Here is an 18922-nt window from a genome sequence, read left to right on the forward strand (position 1 = left end):
TCATCCTGATGTCACGGGGGAGGTCATTCCATAGGGCTGGGCCCATCACAGAGAAGGCTCTGCTCCTGGGTGTCGCCCCCCGGCACTGTTTGGCGGACGGCACCCGGAGAAGTCCCTCTCTGTGTGAGCGAATTGGTCGTAGGGATGTGTGGGGCAGGATGCGATCCTGCATATAACTAGGCCCTGTGCCATGGAGCGCTTTAAAGATCATAATCAAAACCTTGAAACGCACTCGGTAGACCACAGGCAGCCAGTGCAGCTCGCGCAGGAGAGGTGTTACAGGGGAGTATCTAGTCCTCCCCATAATCACCCGCGCGGCCGCGTTCTGGACCAATTGTAGTCTCCGAGTGCATCTCAAGGGAAGCCCCATGTAGAGAGCATTGCAGTAATCCAGGCGAGACGTCACTAGCGCATGGGTGACTGTGCGTAGGGCATCCCGGTCCAATAAGGGGCGCAATTGGCGCATCAGGCGAACCTGATGGAACGCCCCCCTTGCCACGGCTGTTACATGGTTATCCATGGACAGCCGGGTATCCAGGAGGACGCCCAAATTGCGCACCTGTTCCATGGGGGCTAGTTGGACGCCCCCGATGGCCAGAGATGGAAGCACCTGGTTGAACCGGGAGGCCGGAAGCCACAGCCACTCCGTCTTGGAAGGGTTGAGTTTTAGTCGGTTGCCATCCATCCAGACCCGTACGGCTTCCAGACACCGGGACATCATTTCGACGGCCTCATTGGGGTGGTTCGGAGTGGAAATGTATAGCTGAGTATCATCAGCATACAGATGATATCCCACTCCAAAACCACGGATGATCTCGCCCAGCGGTTTCATATATGTGTTGAACAGGAGAGGCGAGAGCACCGATCCCTGTGGCACTCCACATGTGAGTGGCCTCCGGGTCGAACTCTGCTCCCCTGTCAACACACGTTGCGTCCGACCAGAGAGGTAGGAGCCAAACCACCGTAAAACGGTGCCCCTGACTCCCAGCCCCTCTAGCCGGTGCAACAGGATACCATGGTCGATGGTATCGAACGCCGCCGAGAGATCTAATAGGACCAGGATAGAGGAACAACCCCTATCTCTGGCCCTCCAGAGATCATCAACCAATGCGACCAAGGCCGTCTCCGTGCTGTGCCCGGGTCGGAAGCCGGACTGGCGCGGGTCTAGATAATCATTTTCCTCCAGGTGACGTGGGAACTGCTGTGCTACCACACTCTCTACAACCTTCGCTAAAAAAGGAAGGTTGGAGACTGGACGATAATTGACTAGGTCCGTTGGGTCCAGGGAAGGCTTCTTGAGCAGGGGCCTCACCACCGCCTCTTTCAAGGCGGCCGGTAGAGACCCCTCACCCAGCGAGGCGTTCACCAGGCCCAGGAGCCAGTCACGCGTGACCTCCCAGGATGCCAGTACAAGCCAGGAGGGACACGGGTCCAATAAACATGTGGTGGGTCGCAGACGTCCACGCAACCTGTCCAAATCCTCGATGGCAACCGAGTCAAATCCTCGATGGCAACCGAGTCCAAATCCTCGATGGCAACCTGTCCAAATCCTCGATGGCAACCGAGATGAAAAGGACAATAGTCATACTATGTTAGCAAATATTGTTAGACATAAGGTACTGTGTAATTAGTTGTTCAGCTGGCATGAGAGGGGGAAAAAACTGTTTTTGAGTCTGGTTGTTTTGGCATGGCCTACAGCAGCATCCTGAGGGGAGAAGTTGAAAGAGTTTATGTGCAGGCAGTGAGGGGCATGTAGATTTTTTTCCAGCCCTCTTTCTGATTCGTGTGTTATACAGGTCCTCAATGGAAGGCAGGCTGGTTGCAATGGTTTTTTTTTCCCTGCAGCCATAACTATTTATTGAAGTCTGTACCTGTCCTGTCTGGTTGCTGTGCCAAACCAGACACTTATTGAGCTACAAATGATATATGAGACATATGAGCAAGGCCTTACTCATTCAATGGCTTAGAAGTAGCCACTACTTGATTATTTCTTTATCAAACCTTTCTCCTGTCTCATCGCTGCTTATATTAGAAAAAGGGGGATATCAAAGTGCCCCGAGTTGACTTTGTATAAAAAAAAACTCCAACCATTTGGCTTTACATTTCTTTGCGTCCAAAGCGCCATATGGAGTATTTATTTTCCTTTCCACACCTCCTCTCTCTTTTGCTTTCATGGCATCCCTATTAAGGAGCAAATCATTTTAAATGACCAACCCTCTTGAAATCTTGGCAAAAAAAAATGTAAGCATGTTGCTGACATTTGCTGACAACTGCTTGAGCAGGGGGTTGGATTAGAAGACCTTCAAGGTCCCTTCCAACTCAGTTAGCCTATTATCTCTTCAAAAGCAGTGTTAAAAATCCAAAGGATCAGCTAGAGCTCATTCTTTACCTTAGAAGACATTGATCCATGAAGGCAATTGCTTCTGTGTAGGGTTAATTACAATGTTGTAATTAGCTGGTTGAAAGTGCAAGTAGTTAAGTGTTACTATCTGTGCTCCTGATCCTGAGAGGCTATACAGGGGCCAGAGAAGAGGACAATCAGGCCTGCTGAAAATTCACATTGTAAGAAAACTTTAATGAAACATAAGGATAAAAGAGTTTGCTCATTTATTTTCTCAAATGGGGAGAGAAAAAAATAAGATTAATTTTCCTTCCTTTTCCTATCTGACCATAATTACCCTGGATTTTTCATAGTACAGGAGCTCAATACGTAATAAATTACAGTTTATATTGTCAGGTTTTGTCCATATTTCTGCAAGGGATACAGGCACACTTTATTTATTTGGACATAAGGGATTGCAGAACTAAAATAGAAAAAGCAAACTAAAATCTGTGAAAAGCCCTGCCTTGAAAAAACCTGACAAGTGAGTAGCCAGACAGACAGACAAACAAACAGACACTTCAAAGGAATTTAGAAGAGAACACTTTAAACAGTGTTCATCACAACAATAAAACCAATCAGTATCCAAAGAACAAAGGTATTTTTAAAAGGGGAAAATAGCAAGTCAGACAAATATAGCCTGATTCTGATGTAGCCTTTATCTTATAAATGCCTAGACAATTGACTGTCATAAACACCTTCATTTGTGCTTAGTGAATGAGTATGGTGAACAAAAGTCCTGAATCAGAGAACAAAACTAAAATTTTCAGCAGTGAGCTATTAAAATGACTTATGGGGATGGGAATTGCAGAACAGGAAGTTTTGAAGGGGGTTTAATCACCATGGCTTTAGGTACTCTGTGTGATCATTCATTTTTCGCTGACAGCAGGAAGACTGCTGAAGTTAGGAACTGTTGTTTGATTCTATAATGGATGAGTCATAGGCTAAAGAAGTTTATGGCAGAAAAGAAAAAAAAAATACTGCTAGTCGCCAGGCAAGATGTGTTGGGTCTCCAGCAAGGAATAATATTTTCAGAAAGTATTTCAAAAGACAAAATAGAGAAAATGATTGACCAAAGACAGTTGCACAAACCCAACCTCCACTACCACTAGAAGTCATTTTCCAAATATAGGATTTGTTTTTTTAAAAAAATAAAGTTATCTTCAGAATAAATTGCCTGAATGAACAAAAATCACACAGCTTCCTTGGCAGTCATTTACACACACACACACACACACACACACACACACACACACACACACACACACACACACACATATATATATATATATATATATATATATATATATATATATATCACATACATACATACATACACACACACACACACACATACACATGGTACATCTCGCAGTCATGTTTCATTATGTCTCCAGAGTCAATATAAAATTCATTTTTAAGTATTTATTGAAAAAGATCTGTTTAAGGGGATTAAAGTTCAGGGGTCCCCGTATATTATTTGCCAAAAATCAGGACAAACTGCACATTTAATTATTGTGTACTCAGAGGTTGATAATCACGAGAGATCAAATATACAGCTTGGCTGATTCAGAAAGTATTTTTAATAGGGGGCTGTTAAATTATAGAGCTAAACTTTATTAGATATATTTATTCATGAAAGCTAATTTGATATGTTACAAAATAAGCCAATACATGGTGTAACCTCTTGCAGTCTAATTTTCATGGATGAGCTCTTGCATATTTAATATCCTTTGAGGATATATTTTAACCTACTCTAATTACTGCTTTCATCTTATTTTGGATGCAGGGAGATATAGGTGTTTGGGCTGAAATAATTTAATAATATTATTAACGTACATAGGAAGTTAGCTTATTTAACTGGAATTTTTTAAAATGTACATAGCCTAATCTAGAACAGTTATTTCAGTAACTTTTATATGTGTCTTGTAGACATTTACATCATAAAGCTCAGATGTAGCATGAAGGCCACAAATGGGTATTCTGACTACAAGTGAAATATTTTTTTGTCTCTTGCATAATTTCTTCATTTGATTTCCTTCCTCTTTGATGATTTTCAGAAAACATTAATTGTTATAAATTAGAATATTTGATATTATTTAAGCATTCTACTTTGGGCCATGAGCCTTCAGGATGGCTATTGGAGCTTATGGACACCATCACAACCTCAGTTTATATTCTTAGGATATGGTTCAAGATTCAGTTCTTCTTGGTAACAAGCCAAAGAAGACCTGTGCTTTTGTTTAAAATGGGAGCTTTCTGGATTTGAAATTTAAATGAACAAGGAGTATCATAAAAAGCAAAACAAAATCCTTTAAAACATCTGTGTGTCCATAGGGGCAGGAAATGCATATTTTAAATGAGCATTAATATGAATGAGCATATGCATGAAAAATGAAATTGTCCATCTTCCTGTATTGAGATTCATAGAATTAGACAGGTGAGCTTTTACAAAACTCCATAAGAATTCTTGAATTAAGCCAACTATTTTAATATCCTTAAGTGCCCAGGATTACAAAAAACGCTTTACTGGGTTCCATAGATTTCTATTCTAAGGGGCTGAAGAAATGGAAAGAAGAGACTTTTGAAAAGTTTTTGTTAATGCAACTTTGTCAAAACGTTTGGTTCTAGAAGCGTTGTGCCTCTTCTCATTTGTTAGTGGAATCAGTCTTCAACAAAGTATACTAGTTAATTGCTACAGTCTACATTAATTAATTGTGTTCACTTTCATATCACAGAATCAGGTATCAAAATATGGATTTTGAAATACAGAAACACGAGAGCAATGACAGATTTGTGAAAGCATTGTCTCTTCTAATTTTCTTTCACATACATTTGTAATCCAATCCAGGGTACAAAAACCTCTTTAATAAAGAATTTTTTTTAAAAAAAAAATCACATTCACTGACATTCTGGAAGACAGTCTTCTAAAGCATTATTTTCAGATTATATTGCCAAGTTTCCTGTTTGCCACTGTCATCTTTTCCATGTTTTAGCATGAATTTTACGCAATGGCTTTATTTCAATTTTTATTTTAAGGTATAAAACCAAAAGTGCAGAAGGGTGGTTGAAGTGCCATATTCTTAAACAGAATAAGAGTGCCTAAGGAAATTGGAAAGTAATTTAGATGCATCTAATAAAATGTAGTGAATTAAATTACAAATGAATCTCTCTGCAAGAAATAAGAAAGGTAGATTCTTCAGCCCAAACTGTAGGAAGAAGGATCTCATTCTGGTAAATACAGAATCCAGCTGTAAAGGTCATACTACCCTTATCCTGTAATTATTCCTTTTGGAAGACTAGCAAAGATGGTTCAAGTGAGTAAGGATCTACTGATTTGGATTTAATGATAACAACATTAGATATTCATACCAAGGGATGTCCAACTCCTAGTAGAAGCCTATTTTTCTTGTGGAACATTTGTGTTGAAGAGTTGATTTGAGTATTTTGCAAGTTATTGAACATTCAACATGTTGGGACACATGCAAAATTAACAAAACTCCAGATATAAACTCCAGATATAATTGTCCAAAGAACATCACCTTTATTAGGTTAACAATATGTATTTCCAAGTAGCTACAACTATTTACTTTTATTAAAGTCTACTAGTTTGGATATCATTATCCTTTTCCCCTCCTCCTCCTCCTCCTCCTCCTCCTCCTCCTCCTCCTCCTCCTCCTCCTCCTCCTCCTCCTCTTCAACAATCATCATCAAGACAAAGTTCCAACCCCATAAACTGGCCTTTAGAGAAGAATAGACACTTAATGAGGACTCTACTCTTCTTCTGATGGCTTTCATAGAGGTATAATATTCATTTCCTTATCTACTTACAGTACTTCTTTTACCATTGAAAAACAATAAGCATGAACACAATGAGGTTGTCAGTGGAATAGGTCCCAAGGGAGAATTTTGTTCTCCTCTCTCATTTATTGGACCACGTGTAAGGCTTTTGACCCAATTTAGCATAGATAAATGACCTCTGATGTGGAGTTCCCCAACAGTTTAATAATGTATTTAACTCAAAGTGACACTTGCTTGCAGCAGCCTTTGAGCAGTTCCCAGGCTATATATGTCTCTTTGAAATGATGTACAACATGTAGGATAGCTTTCTTGATAGAACTCTAACTCTCCTGGGTGAGGAACAAGAAAATCTTTTTTAAGATTGCCAGCAGCAAAATCATACTTTGCAAGTCTTTATTTAATTTTGTATAGATTTTTCTCCCACTATCATCAGCAGCCATGACCATTCGATTAGCCATGATGTTATTCACAGAAATGCTTTATACATTTATACTATTCTTTCTCTTCCTATATTGCTTTTAAATGGGGTGTCCATTTAAATCTTTTTAGGAAATCAAAATGACAAATCTTTGGCTTTTTTTCTTTAAACGGTTTCTTTATAATCCAAGTGGTAGGTTAACAGTAGCCATTCCACTTTTTAAAACCAACCAAATTGTCATTGTGGTTATAGACCTGTGTAAGAAGGGTGGGATATAAACAATTAATAATTTTAAAGCTAAAAATATAAAATGCAAAAACTTAAAATGTCTGTCTGTCTGTCTGTCTATCCATGCATCCATCCATCTATCCATCCAAAAATCTAAAAAACGAAAACCTATGAAAGTGATAAAATGACTAAGTAAATGCAACCCTCCCCCCCATGAAAGTTACTATAAGCCAAACTAAATCTATTACAATGCAAAGTACTCTTATCTGGTTTGAATCCACTACATTGAAGAAGGAAAACAACTTCAGTTATGCTGATCTATGACCATAACAAAGATTTTATTGCGAAAAAAATCATTTTGTGTATTTCTCAATGAGCAGGTATCTTATGAACATTCAGTCTCCAAACCATCTATGTTGGTGGGTTGTTTTTTTAAGAATAAAAACAGATCAATTATTTAAGAAATCACTGCCCAGGTCTTTCTCTTTTGCTATCTATCTCTCTTTTGTTCTATGGGTGGTGTTTGTTCAAACCTTTTATCAGCTATACAGTTCTGAAGGTGATTCAACTGAAGTAGATCCCCCTGAAGTACATCTCTGAAGCAAAGTGGCAATTTTGCTTACTAAATCGGACAGTAAACACAATGCTTCATTTCAGTTGTTTCCTCTACCCTTTCAATACTGTCCTGTACACCTAGAGAATCCATTTACCTTGAAGTTAAGTGGTCAATTGAAGTATTTTGTAATAGTAAAATGCACCCTACATTTTACAATTGCAAAATGTAAGGTACATCATTTTTGCTACTTCACTTTGGGCAAAAAGCCAAAACTAACTATTTTTCATAAACACTCTATCTAAAAGGATGGGATGTTCAAAGTCTTTGACCTGCTGGACTTAAGAGTTAATATCTTCAGCTTGCTGCAAGAATGGTGTGATGGCGTAGAGGTGGAGCTCACGATCAGGAGGCTATGAGTTCAATCTTAGGTAGAGGCAGTTATTTCTCTCTGGGCACAATGAGAATATATCTGCTCGAATATAACTCTGCATTGGAGACAGGAAGGACATCCAGGCAGTAAACACTCAGTTACATTCAGATACCTAGACTCCACCCGGCAAGGGATTATGGGGTCATTAAAAGGAGATGATGATCTTCAGCTTGCTGGGGGAAAAAAGCACTTTAAGATTTACACCCAAATAGTTATGATTGGAGAAAAATAGATTCATCAAATGGGCCTCAGAATTTCAAAATGCAGCACTAAAGATCCTGAAAGTATTCTTAATTAAAAGTCTCTGGCTTATCTGAATTAAGGTAAATGAATTTGTTCTCCTCCAAAACATCTTTTAAAAAATCTGTGCGATAGTTATTTCATCTAAACAATTTGTTTTTCAGCAAAACTCCAATTAAAATCAAAACCAAACTTTTTGTTCCAACTTTGACATAACATGGAACTGGCATTATGTTTGGTGGTTAAGACCCTGGGTTAGAAACCAGGAGACTGTGAGTTCTAGTTCTGTCACAGGCATAAAGTCAGCTAGGTGACTTTAGGCCAATTACCATCTCTCAGCCCTAGGAAGGAAGCAAAGGAAACCCACAGACTATCAGAGCTGGAAGCCATCTTTTACATTGGGCCTTCAGGCCTGCTACATTTTCTACTGAGGAAAAATAGGAGGGGGATTATATGGAGCATGGGAGTTATATAGTCAAAATAACATTCTTTTCTCAGAGAGTCAAGGACATCTTGCCCTGCAGCTGCAATGAGGTGACTTGGAGGCATCTCCAGTTTTAGATGGTGCCTGATTGGATCCTGTGATGGACATGTGGGTGCTGGGCAGGGGCTTGAACTTTCATTTGGGTGGGGAAAACCTGGAAACTTTCAGATTCGGGTTTCCCCAGATGTGCCAATATGACATCTCTAATAAAATGGAACTTTGAGGAAACTCAAGCCTCAGAGTCTTCTTGTGTTGGCGATGTTACTTGGATCCCTGGCACTGATCTTGTCAAGAAAACTTCAGGGACTTTAGTTTACCAAGTTGCAAGGAGTCAACACTGACATAAGGCCATAGTACATTATTTCAAGCAAATGAGATTAAAACTGACGAAATGGCCTCTCCCTTTGTATAGGAAAAAAAGTCATAGAATATCCTGGTAATTTGCTTCACATTGCTGACTGGAATATAACTCTCTTGCCTGATAATGACTAAGTCACTTACTAAAACCCGCATTTTTTTTAAAAAAAAAATTGCATTACTTTGACGTGATTAAAATTCCTACTGAAATGGGTGTTTAAGCCTTCATGTCTTGTCAATCTTCACAGCAAAGAGTGAAAAGAAAATCCAGAAGGTTTCTCCCTTCCCCACATTATATTTTTTTTAAATTGCAAATTGATTTGATTTTCACCACCTTGAGCAGTCACGGCTAATGAATAATTATTTAACAGTCAAAAAGTTTATATAGTTTGATTAAGGCCAATGTATAATTTTTATTTGCATGATTAATAATATAATAAAATAACTTCTACATAAAAAGTCAAGTAACCCTGCCTTAATTTGCCTTAAGGAAACTAAAAAGGGAGAAAAAAAATATCATAGACATATTTCAGAATCTCCTCCTTGAAAATGATAACATCAGTAGATAATATAATATCTAATTATAATAAAAAATATGTAAAATACTACAAAGAATATCAGTAGTTTTCTCTTTGTGTAAAGGTTATAGAATTTTTGGCCGTTTCCATAACAAATTATTTCTTGGGACACAAATTTTCCGCTTAGTTTTATTGTACTGTTATTAATGTAATGTGAATTTTGGATTTTACTGGGTTCCTCCAATGTTAATTGATAAATGTATTATCAATTATATTTTATATTAATATAATTAATTGAATTTTTCAATATTGCATATTATAACCATATAATATAAATTGGTAGAGATATGGGGGAAGTATAGTGGTATAGTAGAAGTGAAATTAATTCCAGAAATTGTGTCAGCATTGGTCCCTATTGGTCCCTTTTCTCTGGGAACTTACATTTAGTTATTTTACAGTGATGATGATGCTGTGGTTAGAATGCAATAATGCAGTATTGCCACATTGAGCCAGCCCGAATCTCACTGGCTTAAAGTTGACTGAGCCTTCCATCCTTCCGAAGTCAGTAAAATGAAGACCCAGATTATTGGGGGAAATATGCTGACCCTAAGTAAGGGATGCGGTGGCTCAGTGGCTTAGACACTGAGCTTGTCGATCAGAAAGGTTGGGAGTTCGGCAGTTTGAATCTCTGTTTCCTTTTCTTTCTAGGCTCTGAATTGTAAGACTTGTGGAAAAACACACTCCGCATGCATACGTGCGCGCGCGCGCACACACACACACACACACACACACACACACACACACACTATTCAAGTTTGCAGGTGGTAAAATGCAATCTGATTTCTGATTGGAGATCAGAGATTCAAAAATTAAGATAACAATATTAGGGTATTTTTTTGATTAGAGAATCAAGATTACACTTCTCAAAAGATTCAACCAAAGATTATAATGGAGAGACATGAAATACCTGCAGCTGCATATATTAGGTGTTTGTGAGTATTACCCCAGCTGTTTAGTGTTTTTTTTTTGTTTGTTTGTTTGCAGAGAAGTATAGAAAATAGGACGTGATGGTTCAGTGGCTAAGACACTGAGCTTGTCGATCAGAAAGGTTGGCAGTTCAGTGGTTCAAATCTCTAGTGCCGCATAACGGAGTGAGCTCCCATTACTTGTCCCAGCTTCTGCCAAGCTAGCAGTTTGAAAGCACGTAAAAATGGAAGTAGAAAAATAGGGACCACCTTTGGTGGGAAGGTAACAGCGTTCTGTGTGCCTTCAGTGTTTAGTCATGCCGGCCACATGACCACGGAGACGTCTTCAGACATCGCTGGCTCTTCCGCTTTGAAATGGAGATGAGCGCCACTCCCTAGAGTCGGGAATGACTAGCACATATGTGCAAGGGGAACCTTTACCTTTATGCTGACTTTGTAAACCACTTAGGGCTGTAAAGCACTGTGAAGTGGTATATAAGTCTAAGTGCTATTGCGAAATGCTATTGCTATATCCTGCCTTTATAATTTTTTGTAAACAACTCAAGATGGTGAACATATCTAACACTCCTCCTTCCAATTTTCCCCACAACAACAACCCTGTGAGGTTAGTTGGGCTGAAAGAGAATGATTGGTCCAAATTTAACCAGATCTTTATACCTAAGGTGGACTTGAACTCCCTGTCTCCTGATTTCCAGCCCGGGGCCTGAAACACTAGACATATGGTACTAGGCAAAACAAGACACATATGGTGTTCTTTTTTAATCAAAATGTGAAACTGCAGCTCCAAAATAATATAAGCTGAGTAACTGGAAGGAAAACTGGATAATACAATTGTCCTTTTGATGGATGCAAACAAGATAAGAAGGATTAAAAAAAAAAGATTAAAGACAAAATTATTTTCCTTTACCTGCTATTACAGAGAATGTTTCCCCATAAGAATGAATATGTGGGAAAAACATGAATAAGGGTCATCTGTGGAAGCTATTCTTCATTAATTTTTCTTTCTTATGGACTTGCATCTCTCGGGCTTATTATGAGTAGTTTCATTTTTATAATAAAAGAATGGAAATGAAGAAATGGGTCTCATGTTTCTAAATTGCCTGGATACAATCCCTTGAACATAATCTCCATTCTGACAGGGAATCTATCATCCTGAATAAAACAAGACTGCTCCCTTTAAAGTTGTGGGAAACAGATTAAATTGAGCTTAAAATAAAGCTCTGATTAGAAATGGCCCATAACAGCATGTGGCTGGAGAATATAGTTCAAAGAATCCATTTTTTTGTCATCTCTTCTTTGCACTCCCAATTTGGTACAATCTCAGGCACTGAATGACAGAATAATACAAAAGAAATGAATCTGCTCTTGGCCATGTAGCATGTCATTAGATATCAATGATCAGAGTTGTATTCAGCAAACCAAAGCCCTACGAATGGCCACCTAAAATGTTTTAAATCACCAAATATAGCAATAGCAATAGCACTTAGACTTATATACTGCTTCACAGGGCTTTTACAGCCCTCTCTAAGTGGTTTACAGAGTCAACATATTGACCCCAACAATCTGGGTCCTCATTTTACCCACCTCAGAAGGATGGAAGGCTGAGTCAACTTGAGCTTGATGTGAGTTGAACTGCCAAATTACATGCAGCCGGCAGGCAGCAGAAGTAGCCTGCAGTACTGCACTCTAACCATTGCGCCACAGTGGCTCAAATATCTTGAATTCCCAGGAGCAATAAGCAATGCAGGCCATAACTTTAGATAGAGTCTTAATCTGATGGAAGAATCGACTTTCCAGAACCAATGGGACTCAATCATAATTAATTTGTAATTTGGTTTTACTAGGATTCTTCTAAATATAATCAAGTCTCCTTTCACAACTCTAGACAACTCATAACCCCAATAAAAGTGCAAAAACCATAGAAACAGAAATAAAAACTTTCCTATGCTTAAGGCTCTATCTCATATGGCTTGATCCTCAAACAATGGATGTGTTTTAGATGGAGGAGAACACCATTTCATAATAGTGCCTGCCAGATCACTGTCTTTTTGAAGACCCCCTTAAGCAAAATCCACATATTAACCACATACAGTAGCTATTGCTTTGCTCCATTTTCTTGCCTTCCATCTCAAGGAAACTGGATAAAGCATTCCCTTTATCTGAGGTCTGCAGTGATTCATGTTGAGTTTTAACATGGATGGGTCATTCCATTTTCCAAATGAAATTGGCTTTCTGAATCAAAAATCAATTTGAATTGCTAAATTGGCTCGGAGGCGTTCAGAAGTGATTTAAACAATTTGGATTTTTGCATCGACACACAAATAGCATTTTCCTCCAAATCATTTAAGAAATCATCGGGTCAATGCAATTTGATAATTTGGTTGCAATTCCAGAACTGAATAGGATCTATTTTCTTAACAAAATTAGTTATTTAAACTGAATAATACCTGGTTTGCACAGGACGAACCTCTATTGTCAATTATGTATGCATGCTTGATACGAGGAGACATTGATATCAAAGAGAAGGAAAGGGGGAAAAACCAGCAGACTGAAAATAAACCTCACAACAGGTAAAGCAGACCTTAGCAAAAGGTTGATGGTAAGAACACCTGCCAAATATTCTATGGATATCTGATGACATTGTTTTATGAAACTTTATTTGGTTCCTTTCTATCTGGCTTTGAGACATCATCTAAAAGTCTGCAATCGAAATTCCTTATTTGATTGGTTGACGTCTACAGTCTTTAAACATGTAAACATTGTTGTATATATTAAGTAGATAGAAATACATTATAACTGGGCATCATTTTGTTGTAAATTCTTATAAAGCAAATTGAAATCCGTCCAATAAGGGGATCAGATGGCTATAGTAAAAGGTAATAGCGATTATATAAAAATAGTTTAATTAAACATTATATTATATAAAACGATTATATAAAATAGTTTAATTAAACACTTCTCTTCCAGGAAGATGTTGCTTTAAAAGCATTTGTAGCCAATAAAACATAAGCAGGAATAGACCATTTATTTCATCATAAAATCTAGGCAGTAAAGTATAAGCAATGTCAGGAATTATTTTAACCAAGTTCTACCATCTGTTCTGCTGTCAAATTCCTGAGTAAGAATCTCAGAGCCTGCTTCTGGACCTATAGAAATCCTTTAAGAAAGTAAATTTTATGATTCTGGAATAGTTTTATAGCCACGTCTTTGGTTTAATTAAAAAGGTACATAAAGTTTCCTTCCCCTCCTGCTTCCCTAAAAGTTATTATTTTGTTTCTCATCATTTTGTCTGGAGATTATTACAAATGCATATCTATGGACATGCAAACAATGCATAACATGGACTTTTCAAATATAAACCTACATTCTGATTCTTGAAGCAATCTCATAACAGCTTCAAATTCTGTTCCTGACCTTATGTGATAACTCGATTCACTATTAAATCCTGGCTTTCTGGCCAAGAGTCCTGCTGGGGGAATCGTCACTTGAAATAACATAACTTAGTGCTGGTCAGAATGAAAATGGAATGGATTGTGAATGAGCTTTCCAGATTCCCTAAAGTGCAGAAAAATGAAGACGCACTGCCTTTTTTCCCCTGTTCTTCTTATTTAGGTATAATGTCATTGCCCTTATCCACTTGCTGCTGAAATTTTGCCTTAATGGTAGCAAGCATGCAAAGCTTGAAAATTGCATAGATGTAAAAATAATTCATGTTCATAACTTAATTTAATAACTGTTTCAGGTGGTGCAAGTGCAAGGGAATATTTATTATTTACTTATTTGTTTTGTCAAGCATGTATAGGATAATAGATATAAGTACATACAAGATTATGAATCCATGAAATGGGTAAAATAAATGGGCTTGTTAGGACAGGGACGGTAGGCACCTTGGTGCGTTTATGCATGCTCCTTACAAACCTCTTAGGATTGAGGTGAGGTCAACGGTAGACAGTTTAAGATTAAAATTTTGGGGGATTGGGAAAGAAACCACAGAGTCAGGTAGTGCATTCCAGGCATTGACTACTCTGTTAGTAGTCAATGTCCTATTTTCTGCAATTGAATTTGGAGCGGTTTACCTTGAGTTTGTATCTATTGTGTGCTCGTGTATTGTGTTGAAGTTGAAGTAGTCATTGAGAAGTAGGACATTGTAACGGATAATTTTATATACTATGCTTAGGTCAGACTGAAGGCAGCATAATTCTAAATTGCCTAAGCCCAAAATATGGTGGCATAAGGTATTCTGTTGTGAGCAGAGGAGTGGAGGACTCTTCTTGTGAAATACCTCTGGACTCACTCAATATAGTGGGAAAGAAGAGGAAATACAGAGTGTAAAGAAAGCAGACTTATCTACAATTCAGCAAAAATGGTATCTAAAAGATTTCCACCAAAGCTATAAGCAAGGAAATTGTTTGGTAGATTTATTCCAGTTTTTCCAGGAAAGGCACTAACAATTCCTCAAGGGCAAATCTCCCCCAGTAGTAACAATGCAGCTTCTTGAGCTAAAGAGATAATTTATTCCCTTCCTTTCTGCCTCTTCCTTTATTTTGATTGTCTGTATTTTACATGGTTACTGCTTTATAAATAAATTTCTCCTTAGGTACAAAGTGAATCCATCCTTTCCCCAAGCGTGCACTTTATTCATACTAAATCGTCATCACAATGATATCTTCCTGTCAAGTACAGCTAGACTTTTTACTGTCTTTCATACCAAAAAGAAAGAAAGATGGAATAAAACCATTTTAATTGCTTGTGTGGATTAAAAAGGGGGAGGAATGAAAGAGCTACTAACCAGAGCTACTATCTTAGTAAAGTTCTGGGTTTCAGAATATGAAACACAAGGAGGAATTAAGGCCTTTCAGACTTATCAAATGAAGGAAATGCAGACCCAAGACCATGAAAAATGGACAGTTACCAATTGAGTTAAGCCATGATTTGTTGAACTGTGATTTAGAATAGAATAACAGAGTTGGAAGGGACCTTGAAGATCTTCTAGTCCAACCCCCTGCCTAGGCAGGAAACCCTATACCACTTCAGACAAATGGTTACAGTTTAACGGTGGACAGGATCACATGCCTTGGAGCTCCTGGGTGAAAAGGGAAGTCTGGACTTTGAACTTCCGGGGCTTCTGCCTTTTTAAATATTTGTTAGGATATTTCATTTTTCTAGTAGAGAGGTAGGTGCTAACTTCCTTTATAATAAAGGTGGGATGCAGATAAAATAAAATAACAAAATAAAATTGAAAGGAGGAAGGAGGACAAAGGAGGAATGACCAGAAAGATAAGTAGCCTGGAACAACATGAGCCCATTCCTATGTAGTTCATGCATTTTAATGTTATTTATTTTAATATTTTTATATTCTGTGTCAACGCCCCCACTCTTCTCCCATTCCTTCCTCTGTTCCTCTATTTCTATCCCCCATGGTTTGGACTTAGCTTGGGGAAGTAAGAGCATTAAACTAAGGATGAAATGTGTGTCAATGTATATTAATTAGCAAGTTAAAAAAATATTTGAATAGGAACAGATTGCACCTTCCCACACAATTCAGATCACATTGGAAGTGCAACTGTGGTGCCCTTGAAGGCTTTAGATCTTTGTTCCACTCCCATCATGTATTTGTGTACTTGTACATCAATAGACATATTTCTTTTGCCTTTTGCCATGGGGAGGAGAAGAAGGAAAGGAAGAAAGAGAACCTAAAGCTCCATTCACATTCTGTCTTAAAATCATACTTATATCAAAACTTCATGCAAGAATGTGGAAAGAGTTGGCTTCTCTCTGAGAGGCCATGATATCGGTCCAATTTCTGACGCAAATATACCAGGTCTCCAAAGGCCAGAGGCAGCCAGAAAGAAAGTAAGATAAAGGTTCCCCTTGCACATATGTGCTAGTCGTTCCTGACTCTAGGGGACAATGCTCATCTCTGTTTCAAAGCCAAAGAGACACTGCTGTCCAAAGACATCTCCGTGGTCATGTGGCTGGCATGGAACGCTGTTACCTTCCTACCAAAGGTGGTCCCTATTTTTCTACTTGCATTTTTAAGTGCTTTCGAACTGCTAGGTTGGCAGAAGGTGGGACAAATAACGGGAGCTCACTCCGTTACGTGGCGTTAGGGATTCAAACCGACGAACTGCTGACCTTTCTGATTGACAATCATGTCCCTCGATTATCAAAGCCTGCCTTCCTGAATTTTCCTGCACATTTTTTTTTCATAAATTGCTTTCAATTTTCTCCCACTGTCCAATCTCCCTCACTTTATACGTTCTCACAACTGCTAAATTTAATTTTAGCTTTTTAAAATGTGGTGGAGGATGAAAAACAGTTGAAAGCCATAGAGAAAGTTGTACCGACGTGCAGGTGGAATTCCCGTGGGCTCTGAATTAATAGAGGGCAGTTTGGCCACAGAAAGCAAGCAAGGTTAGATCCTACATTACTGTTCAATCTGAGTGATTTGGAGAAGTCCTGAACCCTATTAACTAACTAGAAAGCCGAACAGCATGCTACTTCCCTCTCTCTCTCTCTCTCTCTCTCTCTCTCTCTCTCTCTCTCTCTCTCTCTCTCTCTCTCTCTCTCTCTCTCTCTCTCTCTCTCTCTCTCTCTCTCTCTCTCTCTCTCTGCTTTACCTTTCTCTTCAGATTTCACACGAAAATAACTCCAGATCACCTCTCCATATACTTTGTATTAAAATGGGGTTCTTTAAAAAAATATCTGAACTTCATAGTATAATTCTAAAAGCCTAGCATAAAATTGGAGACGCTTAAAAGCTTCTGTAAGTTGTTTTCTGTTGAACCAAGATGTCACAAAACATCTGCATAAGAACTGCAAAGGAGTTCTTATGCATATCATGAATGGAGCTTTTTGCAAATTTACAATGAATGAATGTGATCAAATTCATACCAGGGGTTTTTTTTGGGGGGGGGAGAGGGGGGAGAAGGATGCTGGGTGTGAATAGTTTAATTTCTTACATCCCGGGATGTATCAATGTGCAGCCTGAATGAAAATATATTGCTTTGCTGCAGTTGCGCTGAAAATTTCTTCTGTGGAAAAAGGATACAGAGAACAAAAGATGGCTATTCTTCTTTTAAAAAATGGAAGCTTTCAATGGGTGTGAATTTTTAAAAGTATTTAGAAAAACTCTTTAACCCCCCGCTGTGATATTTTACTGGTTTTCACCACTTCCTTCTCTTATTAATGCAAGAAGTTGGGTTTTATTCAAAACAGCAGCTGCAGTTGGAATAACAGATTTTGGAATAATGTGCACTTTTTGTCTGGCTTTTAAACGCCTCACCTAAACTCTATTAACAATCTGGAAGAATTGAGGTCATGATCTTAGAGTACTTTTCATATCCCCTACCTGAATCAATCAATCAATCAATCTATCTATCTATCTATCTATCTATCTATCTATCTCTCTATCTCTCTATCTCTCTATCTCTCTATCTCTCTATCTCTCTATCTCTCTATCTCTCTATCTCTCTATCTCTATCTATCTATCTATCTATCTATCTATCTATCTATCTATCTATCATCTATCTATCTATCTATCATCTATCTATCTATCTATCTTTCTTTCTTTTTCTTTCTTTCTTTCTTTCTTTCTTTCTTTCTTTCTTTCTTCTTTCTTTCTTTCTTTCTTTCTTTCTTTCTTTCTTTCTTTCTTTCTTTCTTTCCCACCTTTTATTATTTTTACAAAAAAACTCAAGGCAGTGAACATATACCACACACCTTCCTCCTCCTATTTTCCTCACAATAACAACTTTGTGAGGGGAGTTGGGCTGAGACAAAGTGACTAGCCCAAGGTCACTCAGCTGGCCTTCATGCCTAAGTCTGGACTAGAACTCACGGTCTCTTGCTTTCTAGACTGGTGACTTAAACACTAGGCCAAACTGGCTGCATGATAGTCTCCCTTTTCTCTGTCCTTACTTTCAACTCTCCTTCTTGATCTACCTTTCAGGTTTCTTTCCCTGACATGCCACAATTCTTCTCAATTGTTCCTTAGCCTAAAGCTGCTCTCCGCTGCTCACAACAACTGGACTGCAAGCCGTTAATTCCTGGAGCAACTGAACATGCCACGATTCCCAGATCATGCAATCAATGTACCCCCCCTTTTTTTTTTACTACGAGCACAGTGCAATGAAGAGTTCTTTCTTTGACAACTGTCCAGTTGTTTTTATTTCCTATTTGAAACATGCCAGCCGAGCAGATAGGTTTATGACAAGTACATGCCTTCAATTCTTCTCCATTTTCTTCTGCCCCATGCAAAGCAGACAACAGAGGCTGTATGTGGTAATCGTCATACTGCAATTTCAGAGAGAGAAAGAGAGAGGAAACACACCCACCCACACACACATATCTGTTTCCCTGTCCATATTGGAAAAAATTATGAATTTTCTGTCTGTATGACAGTCTTGGCTTATCAGGTAGTCCTACCTTTGTGTCAATTACTTTTATATCAGCCTTGAGAATAGTTGAAGACTGGTATGTTACAATCTCCGCTCTACTTTAGTATTTCCTACTTTACTGCCCT

The sequence above is a fragment of the Natrix helvetica genome (genome assembly GCF_964273705.1).
Source record: "Natrix helvetica genome assembly, chromosome: 10".
In the NCBI taxonomy this organism is placed as follows: domain Eukaryota; kingdom Metazoa; phylum Chordata; class Lepidosauria; order Squamata; family Natricidae; genus Natrix; species Natrix helvetica.